This window comes from Crinia signifera, chromosome 5 (genome assembly GCF_055691185.1).
Source record: "Crinia signifera chromosome 5, ASM5569118v1, whole genome shotgun sequence".
NCBI lineage: Eukaryota > Metazoa > Chordata > Amphibia > Anura > Myobatrachidae > Crinia > Crinia signifera.
The window spans coordinates 62,567,202-62,577,668 of NC_139221.1; positions in this window are offsets into that span (position 1 = coordinate 62,567,202).

Sequence of the window (10,467 nt, forward strand, 5' to 3'; positions counted from 1 at the left end):
CTTTGCTGATGCATGCGAATGGATCCTTTTTATCACGGTTTCAGTTCACAAGTGTGTTTAGAGCAGTCCTGCGGACGTTGGGCCTCAAGGGGGAGGAATACGCGGGTCACTCTTTCCGCATTGGGGCCGCAACTGAGGCTGCTAGAATGGGATTTGGGGATGAGTTGATTAAGCGTATTGGGCGGTGGGAATCGTCTCGCTTTCGGTCTTATGTTCGTTTAGGGGATTGTTGAGGTTGACAATGTTTTTTTCTGTTTTAGGGCAGCCTCCGTGCCTGATTTGGATTTTAGGACATTCATATGTCTTTTGGGGAGCTTTACGGGCTGATGTCAGACCGAACGGCCGCCAGCTGGGTTTGGATAGAGAGGAGGCAGTGGTTCGCTGGCTGGGAAAACGCGGTATGGTATGGAGTGGAGTGCTGCAGGAATTTCACCGTTTTGTTCGGCTCGATAGGGTTCCCGACATATTAGTTTTGCATGTGGGCGGGAATGATCTTGGGGGCAGACCATTTAGGGAGTTGATACGGGATATCAAGTTTGATCTCCTACGGTTATGGGCAATGTTTCCGGAATTAATCACGGTTTGGTCAGACATCGTGCCGCGCCATTATTGGAGGGATGCGAGGTCGGCTGACAAGCTCAATAAGGCACGGATTAAAGTTAACAGGGCGATTGGGCGTTTTATGGCCAGGAACGGGGCTGTTGTGGTGAGGCACAGGGAACTTGAGTCTGGTTCCGGGGCATTTTGGAGAGGTGACGGTGTGCACCTGAATGCTGTGGGGATAGATGTTTGGTCTTTGGGACTACAAGAGGGAATAGAAACAGCGTTCCGGATGTGGGGGGGGGGGCGCACGGGGTTAAGGGTTTAACCTCGTGCTTTGTGGCGGAGGGGGGTCCTCGAGGTTGGTGGCATTGAGGCTTAATTATGCGGCGGGGAGGGCCCCATGAGGGGGCTGGACTCCCCTGAGTGAGGTTAATTAATGAGCACTGGGTGTGTACAATTGGTGCCCTCGAGCCAATCGCTATCGGCTGGGGGTAAGAGCTCCTGGAAGTGCTTAGAGGTGTGGATATATATTTATTGAGGGCCTCGGGGACCACCTTCCGTGGGAATGTTTTTGGATTATTGTTTAAAATTGTATTGTTCAATAAAGATGGCTGCTGTGGCCAATTTTATCCAACAAGAGAGTTATGTCATTTGTGGGGGGATAGTTGGGCACAGCGATTAGACAATACCCTGTCATGCCCGCGATATTAGAAAAAAATCGCCCCGTGTGTACGCACCTTTAGAGAAGAGCTGCTGCGCCTTTCATGACCGTAATGGTGGGACTGCAGAATAAACAATTTAATTGTACCAGTGTGGTAAATACTTTGTTACCTGCAAAACGTACATTACTACTCCTAAGGCCAGACAGTACTTGCTGCAGCAGAATGACGTGTACTGTACTCCCATCTGCTGTACAGAGCACATTACAGCAACAGACTATAGATGAAGATGGAAATCTGGTATAAATAGCATCACCGCCACAATCTACACTTGCATTGTTTTCCTCACCTAATTTAGTTTACGAAGTGCTTTTCTTTCACAGTAATGGTAAATGCAGGCAAACCACATTCTGGTCTGGTTAATGTGTCACGTACATTACATGAGTCACTGGTGACTAAACCAGTAGATCACTGGATAATCACAGGCAAAAGTAAATACAAGCATAGTGTAACTGTGGGTGTGCGCGCAGGGCACATCATGTGATGCTGAACATCAGAGTAATGTTTACACATTCTCTACCCCAGGTGTATAACTAGTCAACAACATTAAGAATGGATTGCGGCTAGATCCACTTCTGTTTTTTTTACTTTTCCCATCACGCACTGGGTCCACGTATACCTGGAAGGGGAATATAAATCTGTGGAGCGCTAAGTGAGCCACGAGGGTACAATCCAGCTGAGATAAAAGAAAATAAACTGCGTAAATTACAGATAAAATTTCTAAAAACCGCTGTGAGGGCATCTAACAACTTCCGCCCTCACCTAACGTCACATCCTGGTCATAAAACAGAAGTGGATCTAGACTCAGCAATTTACAATGTTGACAGTTTTTGAATGTTGATATTAGGTCGACAACTAATGTGTCATAGTTGACATTATGAATGTGTCGACAGTTTAATCATGTCGTCCTAATTGTGTGCCAACATTGACTGGCTGCAATCTAAATGTCAACCAGTTGACAGGATAACTCAACACACGTAGGAGTATTCTGACTGGTAGCCATAACTCAACAGGGTTTCTGACACCTGTGAACAAAGCTGATTGAACCAGAACAGCTCCCTCCATTTTTGCATTCACAAAGCTGTGAATTCGCAGCCTTGGGAGTCCACCAAACCCCGCGTTGCTAATGGTTGGCTGCCGTCACCCATTCGCAAGGGCAATTAATGACCCAAGATTGAATACCTTGATGCATGTACAAAACCCCCTGAGCGTACGCCTTTGGCTAGTTTTTCACTGTTATACCAAACAGACTATTGTTGTTAATTGTGACGCCGAGGAGGCACTTCATAGTCCGTTGGCCTCACCTGTTACACATTTTCCATTATCTGGGTTTCGGCCTAATATTATGCCATCTTTTCCAAACTCCCTATACAGCCATTCTCCAGCATTACGCCTTACTGTTAACTCATTAAATATTAACTGTTTTACATTATATCATGAAACTAGACACGGTTGCCCACTTTTTCCTCTGCTCTGGCGCTTGAATATTTATCTGACACTTGACATGGTTGTCAGGATGGCTGGAATTAAAAAAGCAAAAAACAAAAACAAATTGCGTTTATATATTTTAGACTGAATGTCTCCATTGTATGCCACCAGCCTGGGAGGGGGGATGCATTAGTATACCATCAATATTATTAATATGGTCAGACCAGATCCAGTTCCATACTTTCTATTCCCTAATTCAGACACATACAGTAGTCGTTGTGATGTCAACCAAGGCCAAGCCACTTGCTGCAATTTTGACCTATTTGGCAACAAATATTAGCTGTATTAGGGATGCTGATATGTTGATCTGGACATGCGGGGCGTGCAGTCAGTGACCGATAGTTCTAGGTGTGCACTACGATTGTGCAATCTTCATAGCTGTGCTTCATGGGTTCCAGCCCTTTAGCCCATTATCCAGAGCTGACCAATTTGTTCACATTTATTTGTTGCTATTTTATCAGCATTCACAGCGATGCTCTGTATGGGGATCAGTAGCCTCTAAACACACATACTGTATATACAGATCCTTTTGCATGGGGATTGATGGTTCATTATGAGTGAAAGTGAAATGTCACTGCTGGGTCTATTCGATAGAAAAACCATTCTGGCTCTGCACAAACGAACACTCCGACTCGCTGCAACATGCAGTTACAGAACCCAAATGTACCAGGGCAATGGATCATAGCTGTACCAAAAAGCAGCTACCCCACAAATTCTCAAATTACCACATTCTCCATGATTGAGATGGAGGGAACTGTATGAGTCTATAGGTGCGTACACACGGCAGCGATATATTGCCGAGTGATATATCGGTCGACGATAGATCGCTCAGTATCCCGTTTGCATCAGCGACCAGAGATGGCCGGCAGTGGAAATCAGCTGGTCGCAGGAACATGTTCCTGCGACCAGCGATCACTACGGGGGAAAAAACGGGAGCGCGCACCCTGCGATTTATCGCCGGTGCACACTCCCATCGCTGGCAATATGGTCGCTCAGCGACCATATTTCCAGCGATATTAGCAATGTACGCACCATATCTGTGCAATCCAGACCCTTCTCCGATAGAACAGTATCTAGAGACAATGTGGCGCATCAACTCTTCAGCTGCATTGATAAAAAATCCTATAGACTGTAAGCTTGCGAGCAGGGTTTTTCTACTTCTACGTCTGTCTGTGATTACCCAGTTTACGTCTGTCTGTGATTACCCAGTTTGTCCTATTGTAAATTGCAATGAAATATTCTGCGCTATATAAGAAGCCGTAAATAAAATGTAAAAAATCTGGAGCTTAAAGATGTGGAAACTGTTTTAGAACAAATAAGGATGATTGGTGGACAAGATGCCGATGGTCAAAATACCGATGACGGCAACCGATAGAGGGAATTCCAGACAGGAGTCCATTAAGTACTAACCTTCACCTGGAGCATGTTATGCTGCTTTCAGACCGCAAAACTGGCTTTGACCCTGTATTTGGAAACGTTTCCAAAAACGGGTCTGCCAGGTAAAACCCCTTTCACACCGCATCTCTTAAACGGTATATTACGTTTTTTTTTTTACACTGGCAGACCCGTTTTTGGAAACTTTCCAAAAACAGGGTCAAAGCCAGTCTTCAGCGCGCGCCGCCCCCGCCCCCCCTCCCCCGGGGGTTAACACCCCCAAATCCCCCCCACCCCAGGGCTAACAACCCCCCTGTGCAACCAGTACCTCCGTTGCGTGATCCAGCACTGCAGTTGGTCGGGGAAGCACTTGTGAAAAAAAGCATCTTTCAGAAAATGGCTGCCCCATAGGAAAACCTGTTTTAAAAAACTGTCTTTCGTATGGGGGCAGCCATTTTCCAAAAGTCACTTTTCTTATAAGAAAAGTGACTTTCGGAAAATGGCTGCCCCCATACGAAAGACAGTTTTTTAAAATAGGTTTTCCTATGGGGCAGCCATTTTCTGAAAGACGCTTTTTTTTCATAAGTGCTTCCCCGACCATACTTGCCGGGATCCACAACGAAGGTACCGGCTGCACGGCGGGTGTCGACACACACGCTGCATGTCGACACATGCGCGCCGGGGGGGGGGGGGGGGCACACGCGCGGGGGGGGGCGGCTCCAGTGCTGCAAATATTTAATGAGTGCTCATTAAATATTCGCTGCTCTGAATTTAGGACCCAGCTCATTGGCTGGGTCCTAAATACCGTTTCAGAACCGATTTTGATCCCAAAATACCGGGTCTGAAACGGGTAGGACCCTGCATTTTAACCGGTTTGAAAAAACGGTATTTTCAAACCGGTTAATTGGATCTGCACCTTTCAGACCGCACAGATTACAGTTTTAAAACGGTAAAAAAACGGCAATATACCGTTTACAAAGTGCGGTCTGAAAGGGGCATTACTGAGGGTATGCAGTACACAAGTTGTGGGTCCACATGCTCCAAGGTACAAATGGACACAAACAGTGAGAAAGAAACCCCTAATATCGACCTACCCATGTATCGTCCATTTACATGTTGACTTTCACCCATGGTAACCTTGTGCATGTTGACCTTTAGGATTTGTCCTAGACCCTGTTGACCTAGATAATATTGACCCAATGATTCACACCCAATATTAAGGTTAATTTCACACCATCTTTGCAGATCAGTGCACAAACACTGACAAGAGGCTGTTTCCCATTGATAGATCTACAGTGTCTAGATAAGACAGTCAATAGGTCTATCCCAAAAGGCTGACAAGCAATAGATTGACAGAGTCAAAATGTCGACATAAAAAGGTAGATATACGACAAGATCAATGAGTTTTTCCATGATTAAAAAAAAAAAAAAGCTTACTTCGCATCCATGTCAGTATAGAGGGAGATTACAATAATGTGGCAAGTGTAGCAAGGCATTGTGCCAAGAGGCTCAGGTCAACTTTTTCATGTGTCTATCTTTCCCATGCCGATATTTTGACCACATCGACCTCTTGACCTTCGGCCTATTGCATGTCAACCACACCGAGAGAGGCAATGCTAGGTCAAATGGATATTATTTCACAGGTCAGCTGAATCAGATATCATTTTCACGTAATATACTGTACTTTATCTCTGAGTGAAAAGATAGCAGGAAGGAAACAAGTGTGAAAATCCGTGACCTTTTGGAGTTGGTTTGGAGTCCCAAAAATTCTTCCAAAAAGTTGCAAATAAACACTTTCTGCCAATGAAGCTAATTCAGAATAGTTTGAAGAGCACATTTGTAAATTCATTACGGATCACAAAAGCAAAATCTTTCTCTAATGCAACACATGCATCGAGAATTAGATTTGAGTGGGGTGTGTTCAAACTGAAATCTAAATTGCAGGGCAAAAATAAAGCAGCCAGTATTTACCTTGCACAGAAACAAAATAACTCACCCAAATCTAAACAACAACCTGCTCACAACCATGATTGTGTACAGATTTCCCTTCAACTCCCCGGCAGTCCCAGACTCATGAATTGGCGGTTTTTGGACAATGTACTCACAATCCGTCGTACAAACCAGCTGCTGCATACGACTGCTTGTCTCTCAATCGATTGTATGCACCTAAACTGACACTGAAAAGATGCTGGTCATATGAGCCGTCGAAAGCCCGTGCAATCTGCTACAAATCACAACGGACGTGCATCTTGTCTGATTAGAGGACCAACCATTCGACCCGCGGGCCCACGCATTACACGATTGTGTGCACACAGTCTGAAGTACAACCCCGCAATATTGTACACTTGGGTACAATCTCGTTCCGGTGTATGGGGCCTTAACTCTCTCTGCACGTTACATCTGCCCCACCTGCAGTGCAATGGTTTTGCCCATTAGAGCAAGATTTCGTTTTTTTGCGAATCAAGCCCTTCTTCCCATAGCAGACACATTGATGCACCACTTAAAGCAGGCATGTCCAACGTTGGCCCTCCAGATGTTGTGAAACTACATATCCCAGCATGCTTTGCCACAGTTTTGCTATTAGAGAATGCTAAAACTATTGCAAAGCATGCTGGGATGTGTAGTTTCAAAACATCTGGAGGGCCAACGTTGGACATGCCTGACAAAGTGTACTTAGACACTGCTGCGACTTTAAACTGCAGATGAAGAACAGAACTTGGCTTAAGAAGAAAATAAGTCATATCCTCTGCATCAAAGCTTTTCGCATACTAAAGGGGTACTTGTACATAAGTTTCTAAAAAAATAACAAGTGGGGATGTTGCCCATAGCAACCAATCAAATTTTGTCCATCATTTCTTTATTGCATCCTAGAAAATAATAAACCGAATCGGAAAATGTAGCAAATTTGCCCCCAATTCTGACACAGATGTTGTAATGTAGCACATCGGCGTCCAGGAGAAGGGGTGGCAGCAGAGTGGGCAGTGTGGCCTGCGCAGCGTGACCATCAAGCTGCGTAGGCTGCAGGCCAGGGTCAGGAACAGCCGGGCAAGGTCTGTGCTCAGATGCTGCCCGGCATTAGACTGCGCATGAAATCCCAGACTTTTTGTGGCCAAATCCCGGGATCCCAATCCCAGTCTAATTGCTATGTGTGTATGGGTGACCTAGACACAGGGAAGTTCAAGGTAAATCCCTCAACGAATGTATACACTCAGTCCTTCCACAATAATAAAATAATAATAATTGGTATGGGTCAGGCTGCCATAACCATGTGCATTTTTCCAACCAATGAAATCCATTAGTCTGAGACGTGTGTGTTGACAAATAAGGAAGAGGCGAAAACAATGCTTCTAAATCCTCAGTTCTAATAGGACGAATACTCAACATTTTAGTAAATACGGATTAGATTTTCTTGTTATCACTAGTTATAAATGATAAATGGGAGCTCCAGCCAATTTCCAAACCTGACAGCACCATTGGAGCACCATTTACCATTTGTAACGAGTGATAACAAGAATATCACTCATTGTTAAATATGCCCCAGGTGCTGAATTCAAGCATTAACTGCCAACATACAGTTGCAGAATCACTTATGTGACCCCAGCTGAAATATCAATACTGGCATATGACTATACTTAAATGAATGCTAAATGATACGGACGAGATTAGCTTCTACAGAGTAATAGATTTACCACGATACTCTTAATTAACAGAAAAGCGCCATGCAACGCTACGTTTGATTGAGCACAGTTTGTGAAATTTGACATCAACACTTTTTAATTGGTTTTTATTCTCTCTCCTGCCTTTTAATCTCTCCGGAGAAATTCATATACCTTGGGAACTCCAAATGTATTCGTTTTTTTCCTTTCCCACAGACAGGAACCTGCGCTGCCCTTGGCTAACTGCATAAAACAATTTCCCAGATGGCAATAAAATCAGACCATTTTGATGTGAGCTGTTAAACAGCGTTGTTGGCCGTGTCCCTTTCCAAGTGATCTACTGCTTTTCATTCTCCAGCACAGGGGATTTAAGGCTTCTAGACGCTTTTAATGGAACGGAAACTTATCCAAAAACATTCTAAGAATTATTGATGAAAATAGAGCAAAGTCATAGATTATACATCTGAGAAACAGGAAGAGAAGAAACTTTGATGATCATTTCCATATAGAGAGTTTTTTTTAAGTGGTGGTCCTACCAAATTATAGAAGTCACTTTATATTTCGGCACTTTTTTGTTGCAGAATCCATTATAGTGGAGACCATTGCCATACAGAAATCTATGGGTGGGGGGGGGGAGGGGGGGGGGGGATATCCTATATTTAAATCTGTTACATACAGAGTTCTGTCATTGTTAAATGTTGCATATGCCGCTTGCGGATTTAAGAAAAAATCTGCTAGTTTTTTTATGTTTTAGGAAATGGCATTTTACAGTGTATCAAAGATTTACAGTAAAGCCCCATACACATGATACGATCCCCACCGACACCCATATTGGCGGAGGCGACACAGTTGGCGATGTCGGCAGAGAAGGGAGCGACAGCGGAATGCCGTGTTAATGAGGACTTCCCTCGTCAGAACATGCAGGACAAGGGAGGGGGTTGGTTTGTTAATGATGCGCTAGAGCACACATCATTAATGATATACGGTGTACACACTAGAAGGTATAGTACAATATATAACTCAGAAAGCCCATTCTGAGCAATATCTTTTACTATATCCTCTAGGGTATATGGGGCTTTAAGTATGTACAAACCCTTTTATACTTGTTTTACATACAAAAACAAAACTATGGCTGGGCCAATGCTATACGAGGGAAAGGTATGTATAGTTACACATGCAGGGACACACGGAGATGATGTAGCAGTTATTTCTAAATAGCACAATGTACCTGTTGCCTATACAATGGGGACACAGCCACTGTGCAAGCTGGGCGTCTGTCATAAGTCCCATCAATGGTCCTGATTACTGTACTTGATGTTCAATAATTTTTAGGAGTGTTCGGGGGGGGGGGGGGGGTGTGTGTGTGTGTATATATATATATATATATATATATATATATATATATATATATATATATATATATATATATATATATATAATGAATAGGTACAGAATAGGTACAGCATGTTCACCCTGTTCTATCAGCTTGGCTGAACAAATTATGCGCTACCTTGTCTTTTTTTGTTACATTTTGGACAAATAAGAGTGGCCAAATGGCTAACAAGTTCGTTTGTTTAAAAAAAGATCATCATAGGTTTGTCTTAAGGCTTTTTTTTTTTCCCTTTCAAATAATAAATTTGAAAGGAAAAAAAAAAGCCTTAAGAAAAACCTATGATGATCTTTTTTTAAACAAACGAACTTGTTAGCCATTTGGCCACACTTATTTGTCCAAAATGTAACAAAAAAAGACAAGGTAGTGCATAATTTGTTCAGCCAAGCTGATTCAGCGCTATTGATATTTTTGACTGTTCTAATTTTGCTAAAATAATTAGCAAAATTAGAACAGTCAAAAATATCAATATCGCTGAATCTAATTAGCTGCGTCTACATTCGCAGTGCCAGTAAGTGTGGCACTATTCTGCACCTACGGTAAAGAAGGGCAACCAAAATGGTGCATGGCCTAGATCACAAAACGTACCAGGAAAGACTAAAAGATCTTAATATGTATACTTTAGAGCAGACAAGGGAAAGGGGGGACATGATAGAAACTTTCAAATATATCAAGGGCTTTAACAAGGTACAGGTGGGAGACATTCTTCACAGGAAGAGGAGCAGCAGAACACGAGGACATGCACTGAAACTAGAGGGAGGAAGATTCAGGGGAAATTTGAGGAAGAATTACTTCACAGAAAGAGTAGTAGATAAGTGGAATAGCCTCCCAACAGAGGTGGTAGACGCAAATACAGTAGTACAATTTAAACATGCTTGGGATAAGCATATTGATATCCTTACAAAAAAAAATAAGGTTCAAATATGGTTTGAGGTAACATGTTTAAAAGAGGGGCAGACTAGATGGGCCAAGTGGTTCTTCTCTGCCGTCAAATTCTATGTTTCTATGGTACAGGTCGAGTATCCCGTATCCGAATATCCGTTATCCGAATTATTCCGAAATACGGACATTCCAGAAAGTGAAAAAAAAATTTTTTTTTGCTAAAAACTCACTGGGGACATATGTAACAGCATCACTGGGGACATGATATGTAACTGGCACTATATATGTGCAAGACAATGATTGCTTGGCATTCAATTTCAGTGCTGAGATAGTACAAACATTTTGTTTCACGTTTTGAAACCTTGTTTTTTGAACAATTAAAATATGTTTGTGTGTATTTTATGTGGTAATAAAA